Here is a 19,542-nt window from a genome sequence, read left to right on the forward strand (position 1 = left end):
TGAGAATTTGTTAAATGAAAATATGCCTGCAGGACATATTGTGTTGTTGTTGACACTTTTATAGAAACAGCTAGAGGTATACTGTGGCGAACACATCTCGTTTATGGGACGTCTGAATCTTCTTCTCTGGAACATTGCTCAGATATTCTTTTTCCATTATACTGCCATGAAGTTTGTCAAAATGCTAGATATTCTTTTTTTAAGGTTTCCCCCCTTTTTTGAGGGGGGACGTAATTAGGTTTATTGATTTATTTATTTAGACAGAGGTACTGGGTACTGAACCCAGGATCTTGTGCAGGCTAAGCATATACTCTTCCCACCTAGATTGTTGGTGCAAGGATTTCAAAGGAACATTTTGATTGCTTCCATTTCCTCCATAAAATAAGAAGCAATGCTTTTAGTTAATTTATGTAAAGACCTTGCAGAGAATATAAATCCCTTAATTCCATCCCACTACAACTACTGAATAAACATTGGTCCAGATGACACTTTTCATGTATTTACGCATTTCACTTTCTGTTTAGAAAACTTCTCATTCAACTCAGTCCTTCCTCTTCTTAATAATAGCTTCAAACTTGATCCAGTACTCACCAAGTGAGGAGAATCTTGAAGAGTATACTTGAAAGGAGTGACTTTGTGTGTGTATGTCTGTATTTGTTTTTCAACTGTTTTCCAAAAGACTCTGCAAAGGGCTGTATCAAAAGGTGCACACATCATATGACTGAACAGATGTCCCTGGGGCCCTGTATCTATCCCCTTGGTCCACTCTGAGTTCAGCCACAGCAGCCCTGGGGATTCAGATTACCTGGCACACTTAGTATCCTATGTCAAGACTTTACACCCAAAGACCTCCCCTGAAGGCTCACCCACAGCAAGAATAACCGAGGAGTCTCCATTCATGTGAGACAGGAGCTAGAGAATAATCTAAGTGAGGCTTTCTTTCTGTGTGAATTTGCTTCACTGGATAAAGGTGCCAATCTCATTCTTCAGGGGGAATTTCCAGTACACTCATGAGGATGTAAATAAACTGAGCCCCATGCTCCCTGCAGTGATGTTGTGAATGCCTCTACTATTCATCTCACCCTTCTCTTGTCTGCCCCCTCATTCCTCCTTCAGGGAATGACTTCCCTAAGAGACAATCTGAGCCCAAGTGCTCAACTCAGGCTCTATTTTTGTGAACATTTAAATAAAAAGAGAACATTTAAAACCATAGAGAGGCTGGGAAATAAAATAACAAAATAAATCTGAGCTAATCTAATATAGACAATCATATTTAGAAGCAAAATTTTATTCTGAAACTCCTTGGTAGCCAAAGCTCAAAGAAGAAACGGCGGACAAATAATGACTATTGTCTTACTATAAAAAGCAGCATACTGATTGATTTGGCAAAACTTATTTCTCTCTTTGAAAAACATATAAAGAAAAGTCAAACTTGGAGAAAAGATCATAGTGCCTTAAGATGAAACCTTGTGGTATGGCTGTCATATTCTTCCCATCTCACCATCAGGAAAGCTGAAGCCGTAATGCTGTTTGCACATAACTCAGGATTAGGCAGGTGATCAAGCTCATATAATGCCTCTCAAGTTGATCATCTGCATGTTTTAGGTCATTCCCAAATCCGAAACTTCATACTATACCACGATACTGCTACCTAGCATCTTGCTAGTTTTTTTAAAAAGTAGAATACAAAAATCTAATGAAATATTTTCTCTTGTACAGACTTTACAATAAGCTCATAATGCTTTGATTCATTTTGTAATCAAGCTGGCAAACTCCTCTCCCCTTGGGAAAGGGTGCATAGTCCGGATTTATAAAGCTATGAAAAGGCAATGCACGTCACGATTGACACAATGCTGTCTTTCTGGTTTAAATGAAGATTTTGCTGAGATAAGAATGCCTAGATTTGTTCAAAAAGCTTGTCCTTGTCCTATTGTTTGCAGCCAAACTTACACAACCAGAAGTGAACAAGTTAATGCCTGATGTTCCTGTGGAGCTGTTTAGTCTGTAAGTAGCAGTTTGTGAACCATTACTAGAAGAGACTTCTAATAATGCAGCACTCCATATGCAGAGTGAGATTTTTTTTATCTGAAAAGTCTAAGATCTATTTCAAATATTGGTTCAGGGTTTCCAGGTTGTTATCTCTTGTATCAGCTGAAGTTCAATCGGAGAGACAGGACCATGAGGAGACGTATATGAAAAAAATTTATTGTGGGGCTGGCTAGACAAGTTCAAAGTTTGAAGCAAAGACCATCAGAAAGGGCAGGCTGGAATATTTGGGCACTGAGAAAAGCTGCTGCTCCCAAGGGGAAATTTCTTCAGGGAAGCCTTAGTTCCTCTCTGAAAGCTTTGGAATGGGCTGGGTCAGGTCCACCAAGACTGTCTACAGTGATCTCCCTTAGAGTCAACTGATCATAGTTAAGTCACGTGTACAATATACTTTCATAGCAGCACCTACATTAATGTTTGAACCGCTGGAGACTGTAGCTTAGTCCACTTGACGCATCACACTGACCATCACACCCCTAAAGAAGAATTATAAACCTCTCCAGGCTCTAGCAACACAGAAGCAGTCTGGCAAAACTTGTTTGGATAAAAAGTAAGCAAGAAAAAAAGAACTGTGAAAACCTCGCTTCTTGGCAGGATCTTTCTGAGAAGTACTTTGCAGTCAAAATGCTCATTTCTTCAAATATAGCACTGATCTATCTTAAGTATTCAAACGCCTTTAACCAAAATGTCTCAAGATCTCCAGGGATTCATGACTGAACTGGACATAGTCCCGAGAGGATCCCAAGTATACCATTCTGATTTTCATCTCTGGTGAACTGACTAAAGATCTTTGAGTAGCTAACATCAGAAAGATCCAAAAATTCTCCATCAGGGTAATGCCCATGACATTATCACTGTCCCAGATGTTTGTTTTAGCTGGGCTGCTAGGACATGGGCTAGAAACACCTCTCAGGCTTCACTAATACCATCGGGACACCTATGACAGAGATTGGTAGCTTAGGGTGTGACGCTGGCCCTGTAATGATGGTCTGACATCCTGGATGTTCACTAGTACAGATTTCTACGGCAACGTCCTGCATTGTTGAATCATCATGCTTAAAGTCTTTGTGTAAATTTCAAAACCTAACCTGAATTTGTAAAATAATTTCCTCTTCCTGGGAAGGCTATCTGGTTTACCAAATGACAAATACTTTTGAAAGAAAATGATGGTGGCCAGACTATGTTGTACTGATGTGATTTTAGATTGTGCAAGTTCTTGGTAGTTATTGAACAAGTGGCATTGCTTTGTTAGTTATAGTAACTAAACCTGGGTAGCATGCCTCTGAGGTATAAAATGAAGGTAGGGTAGAAATATAAAGTGGATACTGCACAGCTGGTCTTGAAAATCCCTCATGAGTATGGAAAACATTAAGTGCAAAAAAAAAAAAAAATCTAAGGGTTAACAGGAATTACAGATTGCCTATGAGTGATGTTGGCCAAAAATACAGTCTACTATCTCCTTATATACTCCTAATCTGCCTTTAGCTAGTCTCAGTGTATTAGAAAAACTCCACTGGTAATCATGTAAGGTAGTTAATTATTATGATTTGTTTTCCCTCCTTGTCATTTTTGTGTGCGTGTGATGAGGACTGTGCCTTTCAAAATTCTCATATTTCATTCCCGGCTTTTCCTGTAGCTTTGTTTTTATTACAAATGTTACAGGAATGAAAAACTGCTACCCACGTAGAATAAAAGAACCTGCCATACCAATCAGCTCAGCTTATTATCAATCTATAGTCACAGCTGAGTTCTGTGTGGACTTTAAAATTTTACTTATTTTCTAAATATCCTCTCGCCTTAACTTTTTAAATTAGTACAGTTATGAAGTTAAGGAAATAATAAAAATTCTAAATACAAAGTTGGAACTAACATTGTACTTTCAAATGTATTTTTCCTTCAAGTAGGCATTAGAGGCAATCAACTACACATTCCATGATCAAGTTGTAACACATTTCTAGAAATTCACTTGTTTAATTTTTCCTCAGAGCCTGCATTAATTACTTTTGCATATTTTTGAATAATTAAATAAAACACACACACATATAAATAAAATTTGGCATCAAGCTTCAAGCATAGGCAAGTTATCAAGGGAATAATTTTATCTTTGATTAATGAGTTACTAAGTTAAAGCCATATGTGGGTATGTAGCACTTAAATGAATCTGAAAACAATTTCCAAGAAGAATTTCTCCAAAAGCATCTTGAGATGTAATATACATATATACACTTGCAGGAATACAACACCAATTTGGATATCTATTATTGAATATGTTTATTTTAGAAGGTGATTTCATATGGATAATACTTTTCTTAGGTGCTTTAAAATTGCTTACATGTAGTTTAAAATTACCAATTCATTACCACTCTACTAGGGAGTGTGCCAGGTGAGTTACTGGTAGAATGTTTTATTGTTCACCCATATGCCATTCTTCTCTCCTTCCAGACACACGACTGGATTTCACTTTTCTCCCTTCTTGTAACTGGTCAGGGCCTTGTGACTAGTGTTGGACAGTAGGTTGTGAGGGAAAGTGATATTTGTAACAGCATAAAGAGACAGTATAAAGTCCATGTACAATTTCAGTCTCTGTTCTGCTGCTGCAACCAAGAAGACCACGTGTCCCACAGGATGCAGATAAAAGATTGTGAAACATATAGAACTTGTGCTCTGTGTGAGCTGTGGTGAGAGCTAAATAACATACCAGTTCCATGCTGCATGGCACCTCTTTCACTACAAGGCATCAATTATATCTGGTGATCACTGCCAGGTAACAAAAATACTGGGGTGAGTTTTCAAAGAGACCTGTTATTATGGTTAGGAGGGAAAAGGCAGTGTTAAAAGACCCACAAAATGTAAAAACTCTTTATTCTACTAGGTTGGTGCAGAATTAGATTATTCTTTAAAAGTCTTTCTAATTAAGAATTGGTTTCACAAATTTCAGTTTGAATTTAGTTCATAGGCAATATCCTAGCTCATAGAAGATGATGCCAAATACTTAAAATGATTTTCACTAACACATTATTAAATGAATGAACATCACCTCACTGAGAGGCGAGCCCTGGCAATGTATGGAGATAATTTGTGATGGGAGGCATTGCTTAAGACATGTAAGGTCCAGAATATATCTCAGTCTTGTTCTGAGTGGAAGTCCCTGTGTGAAAACACACTTTGCAAACAAGATGTGTCATGAAGAAGAAAGGAAAGGAATCAAAAAAGAACTAAAGCAGCAAGAGAGAAAGTGGGATAGAGTCCGAATGTGCCTGGTTCATAATTTCTGAGATTTCATCCACTACCCACATTGACTTTGATACTATTATTCTGATTTTCTTTATCTCTAGCCTCCCAGGCCCCAGTGAAGCATTCTTAAGAAATACTTATACACTTTAATTCACTAAGGACGCTAATGCAGAGTCAATAATGAAAACTAGTAATTATAGACACACTTTCCAAACCCTATTTGCAGATTTTGCTTTCGAAACCTCCTCTGGCTAGCCACAGTTTTTAAACGGCCAGATAAGGAACACCTTGACCCTAATAAATCTGTAAATGTTTCCTGTTATTTCATCAGTGGTTATGCTAACCCTCTCCCTCTGGTTGGAGGGTGATACTTGATTTCATGAGACTGACTTAATGTATTTAAAGAGCCTTTAAAAATCAAATCACCAGATTAGCTATATAATGATCAAACCAAAAGAAGGTATAGATCTTCTAATTGCATCAGAAAATATATTCATAAAGATAGTTAGGAAAAGCATTCCTTCTATTTTTGTAAAGTTACTCTTTGAGGTAAAGTGAAAGTGTTATTGTCTTAATGGTGCTGTTTTTACTTTAAGAGAAATGATCTTTATGCATTTACAACTGTTGGCTATATAAATGGAGCAATCAAAGCACATACCAAAGCATCCAAGTTAAAATAATTAAATAGCTATGATCATAGTGAGAATGAGTCAAAACCTCCAGCAAAAGTCACATACTTAATGAATATTTTATTCCTTAAAACGAACACACAGGTTTGTCGAAATAAATAAAAGTGAGTTCCTGGATATTATAGAGACTTGAGTATCATTTTGGGGAAATTCAGACTGACCTGTAATATCTTTGGCTGTCTAAACATAATGAGAGGACAGCATTCCGAACTCAACCACGCCAGAAACAAAGTGAGATGGAAAGTACAGCAATTTCCAGTACTTTTATTTTTAGTCTTGGTTTCCAGGCCATCTTCTGGAAATCTGCAGTGCCATGTAGGAGATGGTCGTATAGCGTTCATGAGTAATCAATTCAAAATCTCTTTGAAAGGTTGTAATTTGTTTCCAAGTCCCTGAGAGTCATTGTCAAACTCAAGGTTATAACATAGTTGAGATATTCTCTTGCACTGGTCTGCCGAGTCTGCCATAACTAAATGTCATAGACCAGGGGGTGCTTAAAGAGCAGTTTGTTTTCTCATGGTTCTGGAGGCTGCAAGTTCAAGATCAAGGTCTTGGTTTATCCTGAGGCTGGTTTATCTTGGTAAGGTCTGGTTTATCCTGAGGCCTTTCTCTTTGGTTTGCAAATGGCCACCTTCTCATGTGTCTTCGCATGTTTCTTCTTTTTCTGTACACTCATCTCCTTGGTGTCTCTTTCTCTTTTGATAAGGACATTGGCCATAGCCCATTGGATGGGGACCCACCCATATGATGTCATTTAACCTTAATTACCTTTTTAAAGGCCCTATCTCCAAACAAGTCACATTGCTTCAATGTATGAATTTGGTTGGGGATGAAATACACACATACATATACGTCATAATTCCTTTATCCATTCATCCATCAATGGACACTTAGGCTATTTCTGAATCTTGGCTATTGTAAATAACAATGCAATGAACATGGGGGTGCATGTATCTTTTCAAGTTAGTGTTTTTGTGTTTTTGAATAGATTCCCAGAAGTAGAATTGCTGGATTATATGGTAGTTCTAGTTTTAATTTTTTGAGAACCCTCCAAACTGTTTTCTATAGTGGCTGTACCAATTTCCATTCCCACCAACAGAACACAAGCATTTCCTTTTCTCCATATCCTTGCCAGCATCTGTTGTAATGTAATATAGTAGCCATTCTGACAGGTGTGAGGTGATATCTTATCCAGGTTTTTGTTTGCATTTCCTTCATGATTAATGATAGTAACCATTGTTTAATGTTCCTGTTGGCCATCTGGATGTTTTCTTTGGAGAAATATCTATTCAGGTTTTCTCAGATTTTCTCTTGAGTTACAGAAGTAAGGATAGCTAACTACAGCTATTTTGGGAGGTGGGAGAGGGAAAAGGAAGGTTTGTGACACTGCCTACCACTCTCTCTGCATCCACTAAAGGTAAGTGAGGCAGCTGAGATTTATAAAGTTACTTGCATAGAATACCAAAGATGTAGAATATCTCTTGCTCTGGGGAATAGGAAAAGGATTGATTATTGATAAATCAAAGACTGGGAGGTGTTCTAAGATTTTAAAATATTTAGACATCAAACATTTTTAATGGTAAAAGTCAGCAGAGGTATAGAGGAAAGCAGAGCAAAATGGACAGCAAGAGTCCAGGTAAGTAATCAGTGGCCAAGAGATCTTCAGGAGTTGAAGGGTTGAGTTGAAGGGTTGTATGAAACAGTTAGGAGAATCGATACATCACATGGGATCCTAAGAATTTAGATATCAATTAGGACTCATGCTACCTTTCTCAGACCTAGAATATATTTTCTGACTGTTGTTAAGGTTTAACTTAACCCAGACATTGGCAAAAAAAAATGATGCAGCAACTAATGACAGTCAAGATTGTCATTTTCATGTGCATCAATGAAACAGCAGGAGCTCTGTTTAACACACAGAGGTGTGCAAGCTTCAACTCGTAGTCCTGCCACTTATAAGCTCTATGACTTAGATCTTGCTACTTGAATCATCTCATCTGTAAAACTAAAATGGGAAGAGCTGCCTCAAAGTGTTGATGTAACAATTAGGTGAAATAACATACACAGAATAGTTCTAAAATAAATATCACCTCCTTTAATTATCTCAAAATATTAAAATGATTGAAGAACTAACCAATGATGGTTTTAGAATTTCCATTTCCAGTGCCTGTAGACATCAATTGGAATGGAAGCCTGGAGGTGAAGAAACTTCTCTTGGAAAGTCATATACAGCATGTATACTGTGTTTTACACAGGTGTTCTACTTATTTGGGTTGTCTTTGGACAACTCAAGCAAACTCAGTTTGCAAGACTCCCCTTTGGCACTGCTATTGGTGCTAAAGTTTGTGGCTTGGTGAAATAAGCCATATCTCACTATTTTTTATAGACCCTAGCTGGTAGTAAATGAGTGTACCAGTCAAAGGTCAAATGAGTGTACTGGTCAAAATATAATGCATGCTTGCTGAGAGCTCAAGCTGGTGACAACTATTAAATCATCCTGTAGACAAAGATTCCAAGAGGGAAATGGAAGGTCAGAAGTGGTGCTTATTAAATTCCTGAAATCGTGGCTTTTTGTGTCTTACTAGAGTTCATAAGCCTCAGTAACTACAGCTGACAAGCCTGAATTTTTAAGTCTTTCTAGGAGGCATACAGGAGAGTGGCCGAGCAATTTGGGACTGTGGATTCTGACTATTTTTATGAGCAGTCCCTGGGCTGCCGTAAATAAATTCATAAAGAAAGAAATTCTCCTCTGAAAGCATATCAAAAGCTCTAAAGTATACGGTCAAAGTTTAACTTTGAAATGAGATAAAAACTGTCTCCTAAAGCCTATTTGTAGAGTTTGAGTCAGACATTTGGAAAAATCTCAGTTATCAGGGAACAATCTACTGATCCTGCCGCAGGAAGAAAACAATTGTAATAATAATACAGAATCTGAAATTTACCACTTATCTACAAGATAAGCTTTTAAGTAAGGATTGCATGGTATTAAAAAGGGAAATACTTACATATACACACATTTATGCAATTTAAGGCCTTATAATAAGGGCGTCACAGGGTAATTGAGCAGGATCTAAATTTTATGCCTAACATCTAGTTGCCCTCAGCAACTAAAATAGAAACCTTAATGTTTCAGGGATTTTGCTCTACTCATATTGCTGTCTGGGAGCAAACCGATCAACTCTGATGTTCACATAAACAGATTATAAGAGGTTTTGGCCTTTCTTCTTTGACATTTTCCTTGTCCTCATCTTTCTGGTATGAAAAGTTTCATTATGATACCACCTGATTCCTTCAGTTTTCCCAAGCAGGATTTAAGATAATCTCAAAACGAATTAGAGTATTAACTAAATGTGATTCTGAAATTTGTCATTGTTACGTGTGCCAGACGGGGCTTATTTAACAGGCTAGGCAGATGTCTATTTCCTTCTTCACTGTTTCATAAAATTCCCCCGAAACTGAGTGGGCTTATGATGATGAATGATCCCAGGTGAAGGAGTATGTATAATGAGCTCCAAAGGAACACTTATAATTAATTGTAATGCATTTGTACTCCTATTTATATTAGTAATAACTAGGATCTCTGGGTAATGTTTCCTAACTTGAGTATATATAGTCTTTCTCTATTTGCTGATAGTGTTGTACTTGTTCTAATTGAATTTCCCTTTTTCATTTATTCTATCATATTTTTACAGACCATTGCACAATATATCTTTTTTCTTATTCCACAACTAAATTTTGAATTTCTTCCATGTAGCCACAAGATCTTACTTATCTTTGAATCCTAAGAACTTAGTTCCTAGCCCAAAAAAGGAACTCAACTGATTTGTGATTAGTAATTAAGTGAATTAATAAAATAATTTAATGTTTTATTCAAAGTAAATACCAGTTAGAATAACAAAATTAACTTTTCAATGTTTCATTCAAAGTAACATTCAATTATATTTTGGTCAGTTACTTCTTAACAAAATTGAAACACTCAACCTTGACAATCAATGACAGCCCACTGAGAGGAAAGTGTATAGAGTTGAGATGAAAGGATTGCATTGGTGGGAAATTAGAATATTACCTTTTGCATACTATGGTGATGAGAAGTTAATGAAGAAGAGGACTATTTTCAAGAGTACAAATAGAAATCTGACTCATGTACTTGTTGATTTCCTTTCTTTCTGTTACACCTGGCACCAAGGAGATGCTTATGTCACAGTTGCTGGGTGTTGGTGTGATTGTTATTTTTTAGGAACAATTGATTCAACTCAATTTATCTATATGCTCTCCCTCAGTACTGCTTGTGAACAAGAGAGATGGAGATGGTGTCTGAGATTAACATACAGACTTTGCCTGTAGATAGAGCAAATCTGAGTGTTCAGAAGAGCACTTAAGTAGTGACTTCACTACTATCTTGTTCTAAAAGTTAGACAACAGTTTTAACAATGTGTCAACTCTCTTGAAAATAATGCTCAAAACATTATGGCTTTAGAAGAAAAGAAACGAATGATAAATTTGGATACATGTAAGTGGTACAGTTCTTAAAAATGCCACAAGAAAAACCAAAGATATGATCTATTGGGAAAATATTTGAAGTACACATATGGGCAATGGGTAAATTCTTCGAATTCACAAAATTTGTATGAAACAAAAAGAAAATAAACTTAATAAAAATATAAATATTATATATAGAAATACAATAGAAAAAAATGAAAAATTATGGATAACATGAATAAGTGAGTCTCAGAAAATATAAATGGAAGAACAATGAATAAATGGTAAATTTTCCTTAAAACTAAAGGAATACAAAACAAACCACAAAGTGATTTTTTAACTCTATAAAAATATTGTTAAAAATAAAATGTTAAAATGTTTGGTATTTCTTGCAGAAAAGACTGTGCGATAACAAAGTTCTCATACTTTGTTGGTTGGAGAGTAAATGGTGTCATGTATTTGGAGAGAAATTTGATATTTAACAAAACCAAAAATCCACACAGATTTTGATTATTTGTAGTGATTCACTCTACAATATTTCTTACAAAAGAATGTCAAGATATAATACATCTTATGTCAGCTTTTTTAGTTTTTGGAAAAACCTGAAAATATCTTCAATTTTCAAAAAGTAACCCAGTTAGGTCCTGATTTTTGCCTGCTCCCTCCCTAGTTTTCTATCAGTTTAGCATTTGTCACTCTTAAAAATACCTTAGTTTAGGTGATAAATTACAGGTCACCCCTCCAATATGGAAATGATTAAATAAATTATGAAAGATAATATAATATAAGACACATAAATCTAATTTTTCATTTTATACCTTTCTGTACTATTTGAGTGTTTGTCCTGTACAGTATTTCTATTCTTAAATATTTTTTGTATAATGTATGGAACTTAGTTATTCTTTGAAATTCAGTTAATGGGAATAAACTTTTATATACCCACATAGATTATTGGAAATCACTGTTTTTATGGTTACTTTCAGTGGAGGCAAACAGTTCCTGCTAAGCCCTAAGGTTCTAATCTTCTGATTTTGATGCTGAAAGAATTCCAGTGAATCAGGTTTTGATTTTTTTATTGAGGAACTGTAATTTGTTTATATAAGGCAGTATCTAAATCTTTTAGTTTGGTACTAGTATAATGCTTGCTAATTTCATGAGCAGGAGGCTAATGTTTGAATGAAGAAATTTTATGCCTGAAATAGTGTTCTCAATTTAAGCTTAGGTCATTTGGTGCTAAGTATTATGCTGAAAATGAAAAGACATAGTTAAAAAGAAAACAGCACCCCCTTAATATGGCCTTGAAAGAGACTAGAATTGAAAGGATAAAATGGCAGAGAGGCTCCTTCACAACACTCAAGCCATACTCATTGTTCATAGTGAAAGTGTCAGATTCAGGCTGCCAGGGTTCAAATCCTGACTCTTATCACTTGCAAGTTATGTGACTTTGGGCAAGACAGTTAACTTCTCTGTATGTGAGATTCTTCAACTTCTTTGTATCTGAGACTCTTTATCTATAAAATCAGAATAGTAATTGTTATGAACTTCATGTTTGTATCCTCCTGAAAACTCCTATGTTGAAACCCTAATCCCCAGTGTGACGATATTTGGAGCTGCGGCATTAGCAGGTCAGTAGGTCATGAGGGTGGGGCCCCCATGATGGGATTAATGCTCTTATATGAAGAGACAGGACAGAGTAGCTAATTTGCACTCTCTCCATCCTCAGCCATCTGCACACCAGGAAAAGTGCTCTCACCAAGAACCTAATTGTCTGGCACCTTGATTTTGGACTTTTCAGGCTCAGCTAAACTGTAAGAAATAAACGTTTGTTATTTAAGCCATTCATTCTTTAGTATTCTGTTACAGCAGCACAAACTAAGATTGTAACTCTATCTAACTCATAGGTGTATTCATCTCCTGTGGCTGCTGTTTTAACAAATTACCACAGATTTAGTGATTTAAAATATCACAAGTTTATTCTCTTTTAGTCTGGAGGTCAGAAGTCAGAAATGGGTTTCACTAAACCAAAAATCAAGGTGTCATCAGGGTTACACTTCCTTGGCATGCTCTCGGGGAGACTCTGCTTCCTCACTTTTTCCCAGTCCTGGAGCTACATCCCTTGGCTCATGGCCCCTTCACCTATCTTCAAAGTTGGCAATGTAGCATCTTCTCTTTCTGACTCTGCTTCCATTTATTTCCATCACACAGCCTTCTTCTCTGTGTAGCCTTATCTCAATTTATCTCCCTCTTATAAAGACACTTATGAGTGCATTTAAGGCTGACCCAGATTATCCAGGACAATCTTCTCATCTCAAGACCCCTAATTTAATCACACTCATGTTAGACTTTTGCCATAAAAGGTAACGTTCACAGGTTTCAGAGATTAGGAGCTGCGTATCTTTGGGGACCATTATTCAGCCTACTACAATAGTGCTGTTATGGGCATTAAAGGAGATAACAAATGTAAATGTCTGAGCAAACTGTTGTTCAACAAATATAAAATAGTATTATTTATCTTACAAAGTTCTAAGATGGAAAACAAAAGTATAACCCATGGATTTTTTATCCAAACTGTCCTTCAAGTATAGTGATAACCAATAACATACAAGCAAACAAGAATTGAGGGACTAGCATCCAGGAAGACTTCCTTTAATCAAACAAATAAGTAAATAAATAAAATTACAGTGAAACTTAAGTAAGCAAGATAAACACTTTTTTTTTTTTAAAGAAGAGAAAAAAAATAATCATGGTAACAGACCACTGGTGACTACTGATTCTTTTAAATATAAAATTTAGCTGAAAACTGTGCTCATTATGGTTATCAGAGAGCATATAATATACTAAATTTCAACAATACAAAAATATATATATCAGTAAAAAAACTGGAAAGAGGTGAAGTAGGAGGTAATGAGCATGCTGATTTCCTTATTTCTCTTCTCAAAGATTCAATAAATGTGGCCTAATGTTGCCATATACATCTAACAAAAAATAGTTGCTTTTACTTGAAATTTTCCTATAATGTTACTTTTCTTAAATGTATAGATACAGCTGAAGGAAATAATATGCCTTTCTATAGTTTAATATTTAGAAATATTGGAGACCCTGTTTTATTTCATTAATCTACTGACAAATTCTAACTTAATACTTAAATTATAAAATACTGTTAATATTATGACCTTATATTGATATGGTTAGTTCATTACTTAGCTGTGATGATTCTATCATTTATTTAAACATAATAAAGATCACCCTATAAATCCACATAATTTTGGTCAATTGATCTTTAACAAAGGAGTCAAGAATATACAATGGAGTAAAGATAGTCTCTTCAGCAAATGGTGTTGGGAAAACTGGACAGCTGCATGTAAATCAATGAAGTTAGAATACTCCCTAACACCATACCCCAAAATAAACTCAAAATGGCTTAAAGACTTAAACATAAGACAAGATACTATGAACCTCTTAAAAGAAAATATAGGCAGAACACTATCTGACATAAATCGTAGCAATGCTCTCCTAGGGCTGTCTACCCAGGCAATATAAATAAAAGCAAAAATAAACAAATGAGACCTAATTAAACCTATAAGCTTTTGCACAGTAAAGGAAACCATAAGCAGAACAAAAAGATAACCTACAAAATAGGAGAAAATATTTGCAAAAGATGAGACTAAAAAAGGCTTAATTTCCAGAATATATAAACAGCTCATACAACTTAGTAAGAAAAAAACAAACAACTCAATCCAAAAATGGGCAGAAGATCTAAACAAGCAATTCTCCAATGAAGATATACAAATCGCCAATAGTCACATGAAAAAATGCTCAATATCGCTAATTATCCAAGAAATGCAAATCAAAACTACAATGAGGTATCACCTCACACCAGTCAGAATGGCCATTGTTAAAAAGTCCACAAATGATAAATGCTAGAGAGTTTGTGGAGAAAAGGGAACCCTACTACAATGCTGGTAGGAATGCAGTTTGGTGCAGTCTTTATGGGAAACAGTATGGAGATTCCTCAAAAGACTAAAAATAGACTTACCATATGATCCAGCAACCCCACTCCTGGGCATATATCCAGAGGGAACTTTAATTTAAAGATACAAGTACCCCAATGTTCATAACAGCACTATTTATAATAGCAAAGACATAGAAACAACTTAAATGTTCATGAACAGATGACTGGATAAAGAAGTTGTGGTATATTTATACAATGGAATACTACTCAGCCATAAAAATAATAAAATAATGCCATTTTTAGCAATATGGTTGGGCCTGGAGATTGTTATTCTAAGTGAAGTAAGCCAGAAAAAGAAAAATATCATATAGTAATCACTTATATGTGGAATCTAAAAAACTTATTTACAAAACAGAAGCAGAGTCACAGACATAGAAAACAAACTTATGGTTACCAGAGGGGGAAAGGGGTAGAAAAGGAGAAACTGGGAGTTCAAGATTTGCAGATACAAACTAATATATGTAAAATAGATAAACAACAAGTTCATACTGTATATATAGCAAAGGGAACTAAGTTCAATATCTTGTAGTAACTTATGGTGAAAAAGAATATGAAAACTTTTCTACTCTGCATTCCCCTTTATTGTTATTAAAGATTAATTCATAATCATTTTCATAAGCAATAGATAATTTTTTCAATAATAAAAATAACAACTATCCTGGAACCCCAAATAAAAGCTCTTAAAACCACCCTGGGCTTCCAAGTCACTAACTCTAATGCCACTTATCCTCATATTTTTAAAAGTCTCTAGAGTTTTTGATTGTACTAATTATCTTTTATTCTTACTTCTGATCTGACTTTTTCCCTCTTCTGATTTGACTTACAAAACAGAAAAACCCATCTGGCTGCCCTCACATCTTCCCAGTGGCTCTTTTTCCTTTATGGCCTTACTTTTCCCTTCTATACCCTATCTAAATGATTGTTTTTCCTAAGTACCACATTAACATTGGTTTGCAAACCTTGCAGCACATTAGAATTGCCTTGGGAGATAAATCACAGTTCCCAGGCTACACTTTAAACCTAAAATGTAATTAGACTTACTGGGGGTGGGAACAAGGCATAGTTTTCATTTGTTTGCTTGCCTTTTAATTTCTAATATATTCTAATGAGTAATCAGATTTGAGAACAAATGATACACTTTACTGTAAGAACTTGAGCACCACCTAGAAACTTATCAAATATACAGAATCCCATGTCTCACCTCAGACCTACTAGGACAAAAAATTGCATGTTTGAAATCCCAGATGATTCATACCCACATTAAAACTGAAAGTAGTGATGTAGATGACTAAATTTAGCACTTGTCTTAATTTATCTCCTATGCTTGGTCCTTATGTTTTCACTGCCATTTGCTTGTGGAATATCTTCACCTGTATATTCCAGTAAAGATGTCAAACTCAACTTAAATTTAAAAATGAAATAATATTCTTAGTTCTTGCCATCGTGAATCAGCATTTTCCTCTGGGTCTTTAATCCACTAACACTCTCTCTGTTCATCCTGGCTTTATACCTTATAAAAATGTCTGTTTTTTTTTTTTTTTTTAATTCTTCCACACATAGTCTCTGTGTCCTTTTATAGTATCCTCTTCCATATCTCTCAAGTTTTATTCCTTACCATTTGTAACACCAACTCAGACAAAATTACCTCTCACTTGAACTTTTGAGCTAGCTACCTAACTGATCTTACTGCCTTCGGGTATGCCTTATTTTAATGTATTGTGCACAATTACATTAGATTAATCTTCCTAACACACATCAGTATTGGCTAGCCGAGAAGTTAACCTAATGTTAATGATTTCTAGAAGAGACTTTACGTGAGCAACTCACTCATAGACTTCACTTTAATGGAAATACAATGTACCATTTTAATGACCAGATTAAAGCAAGTTTCACATTTTCTGATTTCTTTGGAGATGAAAAATCGGTGATTATAAAACATGGAAGGGTACAGATTGGCAAAATCTAAAACAGTCAAATCAAGAAAGCCACAATGTCCTTTGAGAAGCAAATATAACAGTAATAAATTATTTTCACTTTTTATTAATTTAGAAAGAGCACTCTATGTTTGCCATTTGATTTAGTTCTTCTTTCCATCATTTATAATTCAAATAAAAAAGAAATTAACATTTCTAATTACAACTCAGAGTACTTCATGTATTTCCTCAGCAACATAATGTAATACAATTAGTTATTCAGATTACTTCATTTTAATAAGTTTGAAATTTTTCTTCAACCAATAACCATGCCATGCAAGAATAATTAAATTATATTTGAATTCAGATATTAGTGATAATGTAGTTTTCCACTTATCTTAGCTTTTGCTTTTTGAAAGTAAAATAGAATAAACTCAACCTCAAAAAGATACTTTTGCCTCTTCATAATATTTAAGCTCAATTTGAAAAATGAAGCAAGGCAGTCTGAACAAAAAAGGACCTTTAAATTTTTTTAATGAAAAATTTTTAAAGTTTTTAAAGGAAAGTGTCTATAGAATTTCAGAAACTCAACTCAATCCCTCTAGAGAAGGGATTGTTTGAAGGGTATGTGGAAGGACAGAGGTTGGTTAACACTAAAATAATTGCAACTAAATTGATTTTCATCTACATAGTGCTCTTGGATATTAAGTATTTATATAATTTATTAACCAGAGAATTGCAACAGAAAAGTCATGGGTCCTTGGAACTGCTTTTAAGTCCATGAAGAAACTTAGATAAGTTTATTATCCATTTAATTCTGTTTCTGATGGGTAAGCATGCTTCCTGAATGCTCAGGAGTACTATGAGAAGACACCCTTAGATACCCTTAGAAAGGAAAGTAACTAAAACCAAGGCATAAACATTTTCTACATCATTTTTTTTAAACTTAGGAAAAATAATTGGCTACCAAAAATGTTTATTAGCTGTGTATTTTCACTTATTATTTAAATTACAGGACTATTCATTTCCATTTCCAGTAGTTATTGAGCAGAGACAGATCCTGCTGATTTAACCGACTAGCAAATGATAACATGACATAAACCTTTGACTGCTACAGACACAGTAGGCAGCGAATTTTAAAATTAAAAAAAAAAGGTAAAACCACATATCCTAAACAACAGCAATTCAAAGTTTGAGTCCTGCTCTGAGTAGAAATTGAGATAGCATTCTTGGAATTTCCCTTGACCCAAACCTTGCAAAAATTTTTTACATGTGGATTTCACAGATACCAAAACAAACAAATCTCTTCTCCATTCTACGGGAATTTGAGTGAAGTTTTTGAAATGAGCCAAGTAATGAATCTATACTTGAGTTACAAGAACAGGTGAGCCGGGGTGGGGTCCAGACAATAACAATCTGTCTAACTATTGTGCACAGACCACACTGGGTGAACATGAAGATTAAACAAAAGGACAAGGAGGACTGCAGCCATCAGTACAGAAGGGACAATGGCTGCCTTTGGTGCCTTGTTCTTGTTGACAACAATGAAGAAAGTGTTCCAGTCTGTCTGGGGGTGTTGAGTTTTATTTGGAACCTGCCATACTGATGCTCTAGGAGAGGAGAAGCCTCGGTTTCGATGCTTCTGGATAAAGAAAGGCTTCTGTCCCAAACAAATGCAAAAATTGATATGACTGGTGGTTGATTGTTTGTCTTACGGAGCTAGGTTCACTGGGTTTAAAGGCTCTAGGTTAGAGAAATGTAAGAGGCAGATAACGAAGGGCTGATGACAGCATCAGTATTCTACTCATTCCCACAGATCCAGAAGTTTCAAAGATCTGAATCTGAAGGAACTGTTTTCTTGCCTACTTTGTGCTGCCTGTGGCCCCCTATGATGGGAGACCACACAGCACACAGAGCAGGACAGAGCTGAACTCTTCATGCCTCAGATGTAGAATAATGGTGTCCTCTCCTCCCAGAAATGTGGAGAAGCAAATGAAGCAACGGCAATGCTGACTCAGCCTGGAAAATGGCAAAGAGGCAGTGACTTCCCAGAGGGCATGAGCAGCTGTAACAGAAGTTGTTTACGAGCACCACTGAGTTGTACTATGAGGGCAGACAGAGGGGCATTTTGTGGACCTATTCTGGGCATACATGTGACCTTACTCTGAAGATGCACTGAAATATTTGGAGATCTGAGCTCTTTAGTAGATAAGATAATTCAGGTTCAAATATATAGATACTTAAACTCATTAGTTCTGAATATAAAAGGAAAAAAAAAAACCCGACTTTTTCTCTATTCCCTGATGAAACCCCACTCAGATTTACTGGTTCTTTAGAGGTAACAGTTCTCTAGCTCTACCTGCTTTCTGTACTGTAAATATCAAGGTCTATCAGTTGCTGTTCCCCTCTGTAGCCACCATCTACCACACCCTGTGTAGAATTCTGACCAAGTGTTTGCAGTTTACATGAGGAGAGCAGGTAAGTGACATTTTCCAAATTTAATTCAAATCACTTTTCTTCAACACATACTTCTTTGATTAAAATAGAAGGACCAAAAAGAAAACATTTCTTCCAATCTTCTACTTGACTGGAATTGCCACTTTTCCAAAAGGGAAATTCAGAGGCATCATATCTCTTTCTTTTTCTTTTTAAATTTTAAAATTTTTTTAAGGTGAGATAATTAGGTTCATTTATTTATTTTTAAATGGAGGTGCTAGGACATCATGCATACTAAGTGGGCACTCTACCCCTGAGCTACACTCTTCCCCCGCTTTCTTTATGTAAACATCTATTCATTCAGCATATCCTCTGGACTCTGCTTCCTAAGTATTACTTGATTCTGTCCCTTCTCTACACCCACTGTAATTGCCTCAGCTCAGGCCCTTAAATTCTCTTGTCTTGATTATTTCCCTGGTTTTCTAACTTGGCCACCATGTTTTCAGTTTTTCTTTCCTATGAATCATATGCTTTACCTTATAAAAATCCAAAATGGTTGTTCTATTTCTCTGATTAAACCCAAGCCAAAACCATACCAGAACAAATGCAAACCTTCAAAAGCTTCATAATGCCTGCAGAATAAAATCTAAACATCTTATTTAAGCTAATACCATCTCATAATCAGCATTTTGTTCTTTATGATCCCAGGTTTAGAGTAGAATTTTAAACATAA

Source organism: Camelus bactrianus, chromosome 3, assembly GCF_048773025.1.
Source record: "Camelus bactrianus isolate YW-2024 breed Bactrian camel chromosome 3, ASM4877302v1, whole genome shotgun sequence".
NCBI classification, from domain to species: domain Eukaryota; kingdom Metazoa; phylum Chordata; class Mammalia; order Artiodactyla; family Camelidae; genus Camelus; species Camelus bactrianus.